Below are 12,130 nucleotides of genomic sequence, written 5' to 3' on the forward strand. Positions count from 1 at the left end.
ATACAAAGGGTTTGTTTCTAACGAGGGGTTCCTTGCCCAAATTGGGCTAGAAAAACCAGCTGTTCTAGTTCACCTGAGCTATTTACCCTTCTAACTCTCTTTTGCAATGTGAGTGAGAAACAGGGTCTTATTGTTCTTCTGTATTTGTATTTTTTTAGGTGCCAGGTGAATTTGTGGAGCTGGTAGGTAGATAAGTCACTGCTGCCCTTGTCCATGCAGAGTGCGTTTAAAAGTAATATTGTAAATATGTCACGTTCTCACTTTTCTACAGTTAACTTTTGGCATGGGACTTCACTTTGTGGTCGTAAATGCACTGCAGACATGCTTTAATGGCAACATTCAAAATGTAGCAGAAGCTTACATCTAAACTTGGCACCTTAACACCTCCTTCCAGGATTGTGGGGATGGGTTGCCAAAGTAAGTTCGCTTCAGCATTTATCTGTGCATCTGGCCCTCTCTTGGCATGGGATGGGCCTGTGCAGTGTGAAATGAAGTTACAACTTCAGCATAATGTTGAAATGTAATAAATTAAACCCTCTAGCCAAATGAAACTTGTAATTGGTATGTCACTTTCAAGTGAGAGAATGGCTCGGGCAGGTTCAGCGTTCTGCCTGAGTTGCAGAACTGCCATAATTATCCTGTGTGGTTTTTAATACTGCTGAGAAAAAGAAGGTGCACTAATTTTTAAAACTACAGTCTGCTGCCAGTATGCAGCTGGCATCTAAGGGTTTCTACTAGATGAATTGTTCGTAAGCAGTAAGGCAGGGTCAAAAATTTCTATTGCCGACACAGGCTGAGTTACTTGTAAAGTACTGCGAATTCTTGTGGACATAGACATTAGACTGTCATTAAGATTGTAATTTAATTTCAAGATTAAACTCTTCGTCTAGGTTCTAATGCAGAGCATATGCTGGAAACATGAGAGGACAGACTAAAAAATGTAATTTTACTGCTGGTCCTTCCTAACTTTCAATGCTTGACTTTTTTCCTCATTCCTGAGGACATTCTTATAACCAATGTACATAAATTTGTATAGACACACACAAACACACACATGTATATATAGAGAGACATTGGAATTCGGTGTGCCTGAATAGATTTCACACCTTTCTAGAAACAACCTAGGTGATATGAAATCTCTCTTGGCAAAAGGGTGCCCTTGAGCTAGCATATTGCATGAGGAAGCTCCTACAATAAATACGTGTGGGAGTTGCTGAATATATTTAATCTACATTTGTCTGTCAGAAAAAATAAATCTCAAAAAAAAAAAAAAAGTTGATAGTTATTTGACCTTGAAGGTGGAGTAACACCCAATCAACTCCTGAACCTTCTGTGCTTATAGCAGTCCGAATGCTCACGAATGCAGGTAGTGCTGCTTGGAGCATTAATGCTCTTTGATACCAAGTTTGTTTAATAGCTATCAAAAGTAATTTATCAGGAAAGAACAAAAAGAAAGCACTTTATCTGAAGCAGGTACTTTCAATTCATGTCAATATATATATAATCAATGCTTCCAAAAAATAAACTGGACTAGTGCATTGTGCATCTGCCAGTTGCCACCTCTGAAAGGCAACACAGCACTTCTAAGCTTCACCCTCTTGCAAGTGTCTTCAAGTATTCAGTGGCCAAAGTCAGATCAGGGAGATAGAAATCACCAAAATTACAGTCCATCCGAACTGTAAAAAAGTGGTGTTAAATGACAGATTTATCCATATCCTTGTGGCCTTTCTGATCTCTTGAAAATATTTCCCAGGTCTTTGGTCACATGGCTGAGACACAATTGTGTAATTTTCCTAATCTTAGTCTGAGGTTGAGTCTGCAGGACTGTCTGCATCAAGCTGGTTTATACAGCAGAGTTCAGGCATGTTGAGCTCTAGTATGGATGGATTACTTATACTTTTGGAAATTCTATGATTTTTTTTTTTAATAGTAAGAACAAACTATATATTATGAAAAAAAATACTAAAACAATACATTTCTGTCTTAGCTAATACCTGCACATTCTATAAGTGTAAGTTACACAGACCTTCCCTTTCTTATTTCTTTCAGCAGGGATGGGAAGGTGATGTATGGCCTCGCATCCACGTGTGCTTTATGCTCAGGAGGGCTCCACAGTGTCCATTGCTGCTACAGGACATCAGTAAAAAGCAGCTCCCTTCCAAAGCAATGTATCTACTGAAACCTGAGAAGACTTTTTAAAAAAAAAAAAAAAAAGCAGCAGATTTTCAAGTTAGTATACGGTCATATAACTGTGCGCTTTTTAATGACGAGATTTGATTGATATCGCTATTACTGCCTCCAGCTCCACAGGGGTAAGTGAGTATTGCCAGGAATGGTGATTGTTTTGTTTCTAAACTGTTACACTGCTCTGAAACACTGAGTTGCTACAGATATTCCCATTGCCCTAAAGAACAGCTTTGGTAGTATCTTTGACTTTTTTTTTTTGTGTGTGTGGCATACAGCCCTGTACATTCTTTTCACATACATGTGGGCTCCTAGCAGACACTGAGAAAATTCCACATGGTGCAGCAATAGTCCTTTCAATAAGCTTTTTCAAAGCATTAAAAAGCAACATCAACAACAACAAACTACCACATCAGTACTTTGCTGAGGAAGTGGCGTGGATTGTCACTGGAAAGTAACCTGAGGTGGATATTTTAGGGTACAAAGGAGCTATGTCCCTATGTGTTTGAGATGGCAAAGGTGAGGTTAATTCACCCACTGCTCTTCTAGACAATGCCAGAGAAGACTGGTTGTTTTGAAGGGCACCTAGTTCCTAACAGATTTTACTGATGCCAAGAGCCTTTCATTGATCTGACAGGTGAGCAACAATAAATAGATTAGCTTTGGGTGCAGGAATCCAGTAAACTCTTCAAGAACAGGTAAAACTTGTTGGTCTTTTCCTGCAGTACATTCTGAACCATAACATTTATACAGAGAATGAAGTCTGAGCACAGTGTTCACGTTGTTATTTCCTCTGCACTTTTGTATATGCAGAGGCTTAGATATGCAATATTAAAGGGTAGTTCTGTTCCCAAGTGGAGTTATATGATTTTTTCTTAAAGCACGTACATGCTTTAGGAATAAAAATTCCATTTTTATATGTGACTCGTGATGGCAACTAGGCTTCTTAAGGCCTCAAACATCTTGAAAGGAAGTCTCCAGGGTAAAGTTTTCCTATATGACGAGGTCTTTGGTGGTTCCTAAACCACTTACCTCCACTTACTCAATTACCTTGTACCTGGCCTCTGTGCTTGGGCTCTGCAGGGTAGCATGCATCTCAGTTTTGTAAAGACAGGATTAACTCCTCTATTAGTAATTACTGCTGACTAGTTCATATATTTTCACAGAACTATAACTGAGGCTGGTCAATACAGCATAATTGCTGAGACATGGGGCTTTTAGCAGATATTCCTTAAATTTTACATCAACTAAGAAAGAAACACAGGGTTTATCTTGTGAACAAACTACCTCCAACTTCATTACTGCTGTTAGAATAGCAGATTACTGAAGCATTCTGCCTTGGAGGCATAACAAGTAAATTATTTCAGTATGAAGTTCTTTCATATGATTTTGGGCTGTTCCCTCCTGAGTTATGGTATCTGGTCCTTCCTTTCGCTTTGTTCAGCAGTTGCAACTTTACCCATTAACTGCTACCCACAGGCCCAGGTCTTTTCCCATTCCCCTTACCTAGGTAGGAACTAGGTTTCCAAATATGTTTAAAAATATAGGCTCAGTCTCCATGGGCACTTCTTTAACCCATCGCTTGTTTATACCTAGGTTCCCAGGTGAACTAGCATCTCTAACTCACAGCTGTTGAAAAAAAAGAAGCAGAATAAAACCGATCTCTAAATTAACATATTAATTACAAAAGAAGCTCCAAAATTTCAAAAGGAGAAGACTTCTACAGTACGTTATTATCCTTCCCCGCTTTCCTCCCTGATATTAATCTCTTATCTTTAAGAAAAAAAAAAACCAATGAAAACAATGAAGGCCCATAAACCAAAATGAATCTCTACATCCAAGTCTTAGCTCTTTAACTAATGATAACCTCTAATATTTTTACCTACTGAACATGGTAATTAACATTAACGTGGTAACTGTAATGAGAAAAACAAGTGCCACATTATGCAAACATTTGCACTGAGGGCCCAAGATTTGAATCTGTCTGGAAGCCATATATTGATTATAGCTGGTGAAAACAGCTAACGAACAAGATTAGGTTTCCTCCTTATCCAAGACCTTTTTCACAATTGACTGCATTGCTCATTCATCAGCTAGGCAAGACTGAAAGTCCTTTAAGAAATCGGACTGCTTCTTGATGTGGGGCTCACATATAAGCTCCTGATAAGTAAGTTGATTAAAGGAATTTCCAAAGCTGGCCTGGTCTGACTGATGGTGACTATTATAGCTGTAATGTGAGAGTTATACTGAAAGGAGAGGACAAAAGGGTAAAAGTACGGTAAAGGAAGCTGTCAGCATTGTGAAAAATCAAAGCTCAAGTAAAAGTACAGTAGATTCTGAAAATAGATATGGGGAAGCTCTTTTGTAGTCACGATTTTAAGATGGACTTCAGGAAAGTCTGTAAGTTAGTGCTGGGTTTTTTTCTCAACATGTATTTTTCCTTTCAGGTAAGGGTTGTATGAAATTTCATGGAGGCAGAACTGTTGGCTTGATTAGAACAACAACACAGAAGTACAGAAGCATTCAAAAACTGTGAAAAACTATCATCTGCTTTGCTGTGAAGCTAAGCTTTGTGCTAGGGAATAAGAAAGGGATTTTCTTTATGTTACTAGAAGGTCAAAACATCTTGTTCTAGTGTCATTGGCCAAACCAAGTTAATGCTGATGTTAGTTGGAACAAATGTTGCTCTGGTCTGCTTCTTGTAGCTAGGCAGGGCCACATGGGAGTTTGAATTCCCAACTAGTGGATAAGGATGCCTTGAACTGGAAAATATTTCTTAGTCTTCAGCTAAAGTTAGCTTGAAGAATTTCTCTTTCTATCCCCATGAACGTAAACTGGTTTGTTATTCTTTCACTTCATGCCAAGAAGCTTTTAAAATCCTGTAGAAATTATATGGTACTGAAGGGGAGCAAACACAGAAGCACAATTGAAATGTCATCTGCTGTCAGCAACTATCTTGGCTGCACTGGAGATGTCGCCATTTGCACTGTGCACAGAATAGGAAATACCAAGTTACCATGCTGTTTTTTCTAGCCAAGTCTTCAAAAGTGGTAAGGATGGAGCATCTCTGACCTCTCTGGGTAGCCATTTCTAGCATGGCATCACTGTCCTGCTAAGAAATTTTTTCCTAATGCTCAACCTAAATCTCCCAAACCTCAGCATGCTGCTGTTGCCCTGTTGACCCTTGCTTTACCACCTGTCACTACTGTGACAAGTTTGGTTCTGTCATCTCTGGGGCTTATTTTCAAGTACTTGCAGGGTGCATCACATCCCGGCTTTGCCTCCTCTTCACCAGGCCAAACAAGCCCATGTGCTTCAACCTTGTCTTACAGCTTATGTGCTCCAGGTTTCTCACCGCCTTGGTAGCTCTCTGCTGGATCCTCTCCAGCTTCTTGGCATCCCTCTTCTTGAACTGGGAGGGTTCAAGTCACAGCACTCCAGTGCAGTGTTAGTCCCTGCCAAACAGGAGTAACAACTTCCCTTGGTCTGCTGGCCGTGCTTCTCCTAACATAGCCCATTATGCCATTTCCCCAATGTAAGTGCGCTGTTGGTTCAAATTTCACTTGGTTTCCACTGTAACTCTCAGGGCCTTTTCAGCAGGTCACCTGCTCAGCTGGTCAGTCCCCGCTGGCACTGATATCCGGGGTTATTCCACCCCCGGTGCAGAGATTTGCACTTCTTGAACATTGAGATCTCTGTTGGCCCAGTGCTTGAGTCTCTGTGTCAAGATGAGGGTGTCCCTGTTGTAGATCCTAACACAGCTTAGTCTTGTTTCCACTCCTGAGGAAAGTCAAAGTATTCCTAGGAAACTTGATTTTGCAAAACTTATAGCCTGTTTCTCTTGAATAATATTCATATCCAGACCTGCAGTTATTTTTACACTTTTTCAGTTATTTGTAATACTCCTGGATGGCAAAATCACTAGTATTTCCACTAGTAAGCCCTGACCAAATCCTCTATCTAGCGCAGGCATCAGCAGCAGCAGTGTGGCTGTGAGAGCAGCATGCCTGTGTTTTGCAGAGCCCAGCAAGAATACATATTAAAAGAAATGGAATGTTTGTTCTGGACAGCGACAAGTTGATTTGGTGTACATGGAAGAGCTGACCACCTGCAATGATACACGCATAATGTATAATGTACGTGATAACAGGGATAGATGCTGTACCCAAATATGCCTGGCTGTGGGACACCAATGAAAGAAGAGGATGGCAAAGCTCCTGAGCCCCTAAAACTAGTTGTGTTTAAGGCCAAGCATTTAAAAACTACATGCCAATGAACATGAAGGATTTTTAAAGTCTAAATCACGTGCTGCTTTATTGCTGGAAACAAAAAGTTATAGCTTCAGTTACAGAAAGCTTTTAACAGAACTTGAAAATCCAAGGTGTAGTGATTTAATTTTCTTTTTTACGACCTGAGGTTTTACCACATTATTGTTTGTATCAAACTACAAGCTCGGCTTTCACAGAACTACCCCTCCCGCATCCCAAAAAGCCCTTAGAGTAGAAAGCTGTTTATGGGGACAGGTGTCTCATATAAGGAGCCTTTAAAAAAAAGACTCCAAACAGACTTTATCCTATGAAATCTTTAGAGTGGATGCAGTTATCGGTCAGGTGCAAAGAACTAGGTATGGCACAGCACAGGTGTGAGAAAGCTGTTGTATCATCTCCTTACCTGCAAATTACAAGGGCCAGGGCTATACAGGGAAGGGTTCACAGGTTTGAAAAAGTCATAGAGGGAAGAAGAAAATGGCAAGCGATGCAGTATGGGGATGGTCTGCTAAATTCGGCCGTGGGTGAAAGCCAGTGACAGTTAAGTGACCTGGCATCAAGAGGGAATATGAGCATGCAGGGCTTTTAAATACCACTTTACACAGAAATGCTGGAGCTGGGGTATTCCTACAAACCACCACCTCAGACATTATGGTATGGTTTCTGAGAAGTATGTTTGGGGAAATAGGGGACTCCAACAACCAGAACAATATTACTGAAGATGGTTCCCATCAAAGCTCTTCAGGGAGTAATAAATAGGTATAAGATGTTTGCCATGGCTCTCTTGTCCCTTCAGAAATTATCTTGCATGTGAACAACGTTTCAGTGAGCCAGGCTGCATCTCCTGATACATCCCTTACCAGTGAAATGGCAGGTTGGAAAGCAATCCTGAGAGCCTCTGAAACCTCTTACCACCGACAATGAGCTACCCCTTATTTTAGGGGTGTCCCTTACAGGGCCCATGTTCTTAAATTCCCTCTCACCCCCCTGCAGGATTCAGTTCTTTGTATATAGCAGTACTGCAAAACACCAGTGTGTGTGTCTGTGTGTGTGCACATGGGGCTTTCCTGCACTGTTATAGCCTTAACCCTCCCCACCTGGGCAGAGCTTGTAGACCCGTGAGCAACCATTGTATTAACACAGCTACTGTTGTAATGAAGAAGGACCCAAACAGATGTATCTCACTTTGCTTTGGCAAGAAAATCCTCAAGCCACACTTGCAGCATCCTTTGTTTTGGGACCCTCCCTTCCCTCCACCCTGTGCTGACTTTTCTGTGTCTGGGAACAGGGTTTGGGTTTTATGGAGGTAAGCAATATGTTACCCTTACTTCACTGCTAAATTTACAGGAGATGGAACTGACTTTGATGTGGGAGCAGAGATGGGACTGCTGGATTATTTCTGGTCTCAACTTTGTCAGTGAGATGTCACCTTCAGAGATTGTCTGCTAAGTCAGAGCAAAAATGATTTGTAGTTTATAGCATGTGTGCAGTTTTCAGCAGGCCTGTTGTACAAAGGCCTTCCCAAAAAAACATTAATTGATTTATCTTGGAAGGGGGTGGGGGAAGAATCATATTTTGCTTAGTTTAGGATGAGAGTTATTGTTATGGCCCAGAAAGAGAAAAAATGTTGGGAAGATCTTCACAGAAACCTTCCTTTTCTTTTCCTCCTTGCCTTCCTCTTCTTACCCTGAAAAAGCTACTGTTAAATTACATGAATGTAAGAATTAAACTGTCCACCTCCAGTAAAGATGCCTCTGCTTAAAGGACAACAGCACAAGTCAGTGTAAACTATGGACTATTTGCTGTTCTTTTTGTGAAGACAGCAGGTCATGCTGGGGCTTTGCTTGCAGCCAGAGCTAAACATCCTGGGGACTGCCTGGGGTGAAGGAAAGAAACCTTGCCAGTGACGCTGTTAGCAGTCAGGAGAGTGTCTTCTTGCCCAAACCACAGGGTCATGAGTATTTAACAAGAATTTAATGTTTAACAAGAATTTTGTTAAAAGGTTTCTCTGGCTTGAGATGTTACGCTCATTTTTAATTTTTTTTTAGCTGTGTGTGTACAGAGAAAAAAATTCTAGCCAAGGCCCTACAACCAGACTGCACGGGTGGAAACAGTGACAGAGCAAAATATACATCTGCCGCAGGTGGTTGGTATAAACACGTGAGAGATCAGGGACCATTGTCCAGGGCTACACCTTATTTACCTTTGTTTTCTTTCCTGGCTGGGAATCAACTAACTGCTGTTTGCTGACTTTAATGGAGAACCTGAGAGCAGACATGCACTTTCCAAGGCTTTTGCCAACCGCAGTTAACACGACTGTTGGATCGATGCTGCTAACTGCATTTTTCCCAAGGAGTGAGTGCCCACAGGATGGGTGGAAAGCAGCTGTTCACCTCTGTGCCGCTCAGAGCCTTCCCAGGCTGCCACGTTGTGCCCACCTTAAGTTTGTTCAAACAATCCTTGCCAAAGCGTCCGTCCCACAGGCCACGTGTCTGCTCCATAAAGCCTCCCCATGGGCGTCCCTGCTGCGTGGCGTCCTGCCCTGCACTGGTACAGCGGGCACTGGAGGGGAGCCAGCCCGACGTGCAGCATCTGGCTTTTGCTGTGGCAACGGGGAGAAAAAAAGGCGCCTATTCACGACCATATGCAGATGGGTAGAGCCTCACATGGGTCAGGGACGGGCCAGGGGTGGTTGCCATGAGTCGGGCAGCTCTCTGGCCCTGCGGGGAAAGCGGGCGTACGCAGTGACAGAGCATCCACCATGTGCCTGCCATTTTGCCGTTGAAGTCACACGGCGAAACTTGCATGTGGACCAGCAAATGTTCCTCCAAAGCTGCTCCAGTGCTGTGCTGCGGTGGATCAGGCTGAGGGTGCTGGGCTTTTTTTTCCCTCTGAGTCAGAACAGTAGAATTTGAAAGCACTTTTCCATTGAAATATACACAAAATGGCAAGAGTGGGGCCCAACTTTTAAATCTACATATAAACACCTTCTTAGATCAGGCCACTCAGGTTCTTATACTTTTTCTCTTTTTTTTTTTAATGCCAATTTAAGAAATCTACATCTGTAGCCACTGCAGTAGATGTGAAGAACATGAGGTTGCCTGTAAAACGCAGGTCCATGTCTTTCAGGTGTACTAAATACCTCTTCTTTTATAGGTGAACATATTATAGACTACAGAGTTTATTGTGCCCTATTTACTATCCATACTTACCCCCACAATAACTTAATTATAACCCTAAGCTCAGGTAATGGTGAATCTGTCCACCTTTCTTCATAACAGTAGAAAATAACTGATGTAATCAGGAAAAAAGTCCTTGGTGGATGGGTAATCCATGCTGTGTATTCAGAAGGCACAGCACTGGTCAGGCTGCCAGCTCGCAGACATGGCTGTACAAGAGGCCAGTGCCAGACCAGTGCTGGCTTCCCTCAGCTCAGCGTGCAGGACCTCAGAAACCTGCAAAACAAAACCGCTTAGCAACGCCCAGCCCTTAAACCTTGGCACTATCCACTCCATCTTCTCATTCGCTCCACGTACAAGTTCGGAAGGGAGTTGTGTGCAACCCTGTCAGGGTTAGCAGTGAAGGTCTCCCGAGATGAGTCCTCCTTGCTGGAGGTGCTGGAAGTGCCTCTGACCCGGCATCCAGATGGTCTTGCTTTCTGCCAAGCGAATTTCAGAGCTTCTGAAATTTCTCCTTTCTTTTCCACACCGCTTGCTTGGCCTTTCTCACTTTCACAGTTTACTCACCTCATACTTTTGTTGCCAGGGTAGTATTTGCTGCCTGACCCTCTCTGGTAACACTTCTCACTGGAGGTTTGGCAACCCTCACTCCTCACCAGAGAGAAGCCAGCTCCCTTCCCTCCTCCCCAGGCTCCGGCTTTCCTGCCCCTTCCTCAATGAACCACTCTGGCACTCACACCTTTTTCAAAAATGCCTCTGCTCCAATCTTTCACACCAGAAGATAGTTTTTCCTCCATCATTTTGTGTCATTTAAGCTGTGCCAAACCCTTTGCAATAACCTGCAGGAACATTACTGCTATCCAAAGTATCAGGTTTTGACTTGCAGGTTTTAAGTATTTTCAGGTTGAGTAGTATTATTATTAAAAAAAAAAAAAGACTACGACAATGCTGCTTGCAAATATTACTTTGTAGATTCTCCTTTTTATCAGCATGTATATCATCAGGCCTGGGTTTCTCACCACAGCCTCCCTTTATTTTAAGAACTTTAATCTTTGTCCATATGCTTTTAAAACAACAAATATGATCCTATTAATAAGCACGAATAATAATTTAAGCACGAAGCAGGAGGCGGATAACAGACATGATCCAACGTGCTAGCAAACACAGAGAGCTGACCTGTCCCTCCTCAAGGATAAAGGTTGTCTTTGAAAGCCTCCATTGTCCTCTCTGCAGCATCCTGCCTGTTACCATGTTGTAACTGCAATGCAAACACAAAGGTAACCACAGCACAAATGCACCGTACAACCCGCCCCGACTATGCCACCAAGCAACATTTTTATTACAAAGGGGAAGTTTTATGATGAAAAAGCATGTTTCCTCTTTACACTATTGCCTCACTTTTAGTTAACAGCTTTTTTTCTACAAAGTCAGTTTTAATCTCAGTTACAGATCATTAATCCTGCATTCCACATCCAAGGTTCTCCAGCCTTAAAAAGTTGCACGGGGTTTAAACCCATGCAGTTTTTAATTGGGCTATGCCCAATGTCCAGTGTTTTGAGTTAAACTCAAGTGTGCTCATGTATCCTGAGGCACAGTGTGCTTTCCAGGCAGAGTTCAACACTGATACTACAACATTACTGATTTATTTTGTCGTTATTCCAAGCCAAACACAGCTATTTTGGCTGGGGCCCATTATCTTATGACCTCCATGGGCTTCAGAAAGTTTTTGAACTTTCTGAAACATATAACCCTTTTAGGCAGCAGCTAAAAAAGCCCCTTTCACTCTTCATCATTTTTCTGTGTTCACCCAGTGGCTCAGGCTTGGCTATTTCAATTCCAGATGAACACACAGTAAGACGTATTTTTGAGGGTCAAACAATGCCCTTAAATCTCTCTAGAACTGAGGGAGACCTGAAATCTCTTATTTAAGTTACAGGGGCTCCCAGATGTCTAAATACATTTGAGGCAGTAGCGGTGTCCTTCTGAACCCCAGAAAGCAAGAGCAGGCTGGGGACTTTCGAGGCCAACACCTTTCAAGGTGTGAGTGATGGCAGCTTGGCTCAGAGTCCTATAGCTGATTATGGCTTAGAGACTGCAAAACGTAGGTAAGAGAGGGCCTTGTGCAATTTCGGCGGGAATATGTGGTCGGCATGGAAAAAAGAGCCTAATGACGAGCACTGTATTTGCAGCTGGTGTCCCTGTTCCCTTTCATGGTCATGGTGCTGCCTGCTCTTGTGACCAAGGGGATGGGCATGTTCAGAAGGCCCTGATACCTTGGGGGGATTTGCAGTACTGGCTCTAAACTGTAGCTGCCAGGGACGTGTAAGGCAAATGCCTGCTTCCTCTTTTTTATAGCTGTGGATATTTAGGCTGGTCTGAGAGATCACTAAGAATAATAGGATACAAATAAGGGAATGGGAGCTTAGGTTGAATAATGGAAAAATTTGTAATAAATATTAAGTTCCTAAACTTGAATTATTTATAGTCACACTGGACACA

The sequence above is a fragment of the Gymnogyps californianus genome, chromosome 1 (genome assembly GCF_018139145.2).
Source record: "Gymnogyps californianus isolate 813 chromosome 1, ASM1813914v2, whole genome shotgun sequence".
In the NCBI taxonomy this organism is placed as follows: Eukaryota; Metazoa; Chordata; class Aves; order Accipitriformes; family Cathartidae; genus Gymnogyps; species Gymnogyps californianus.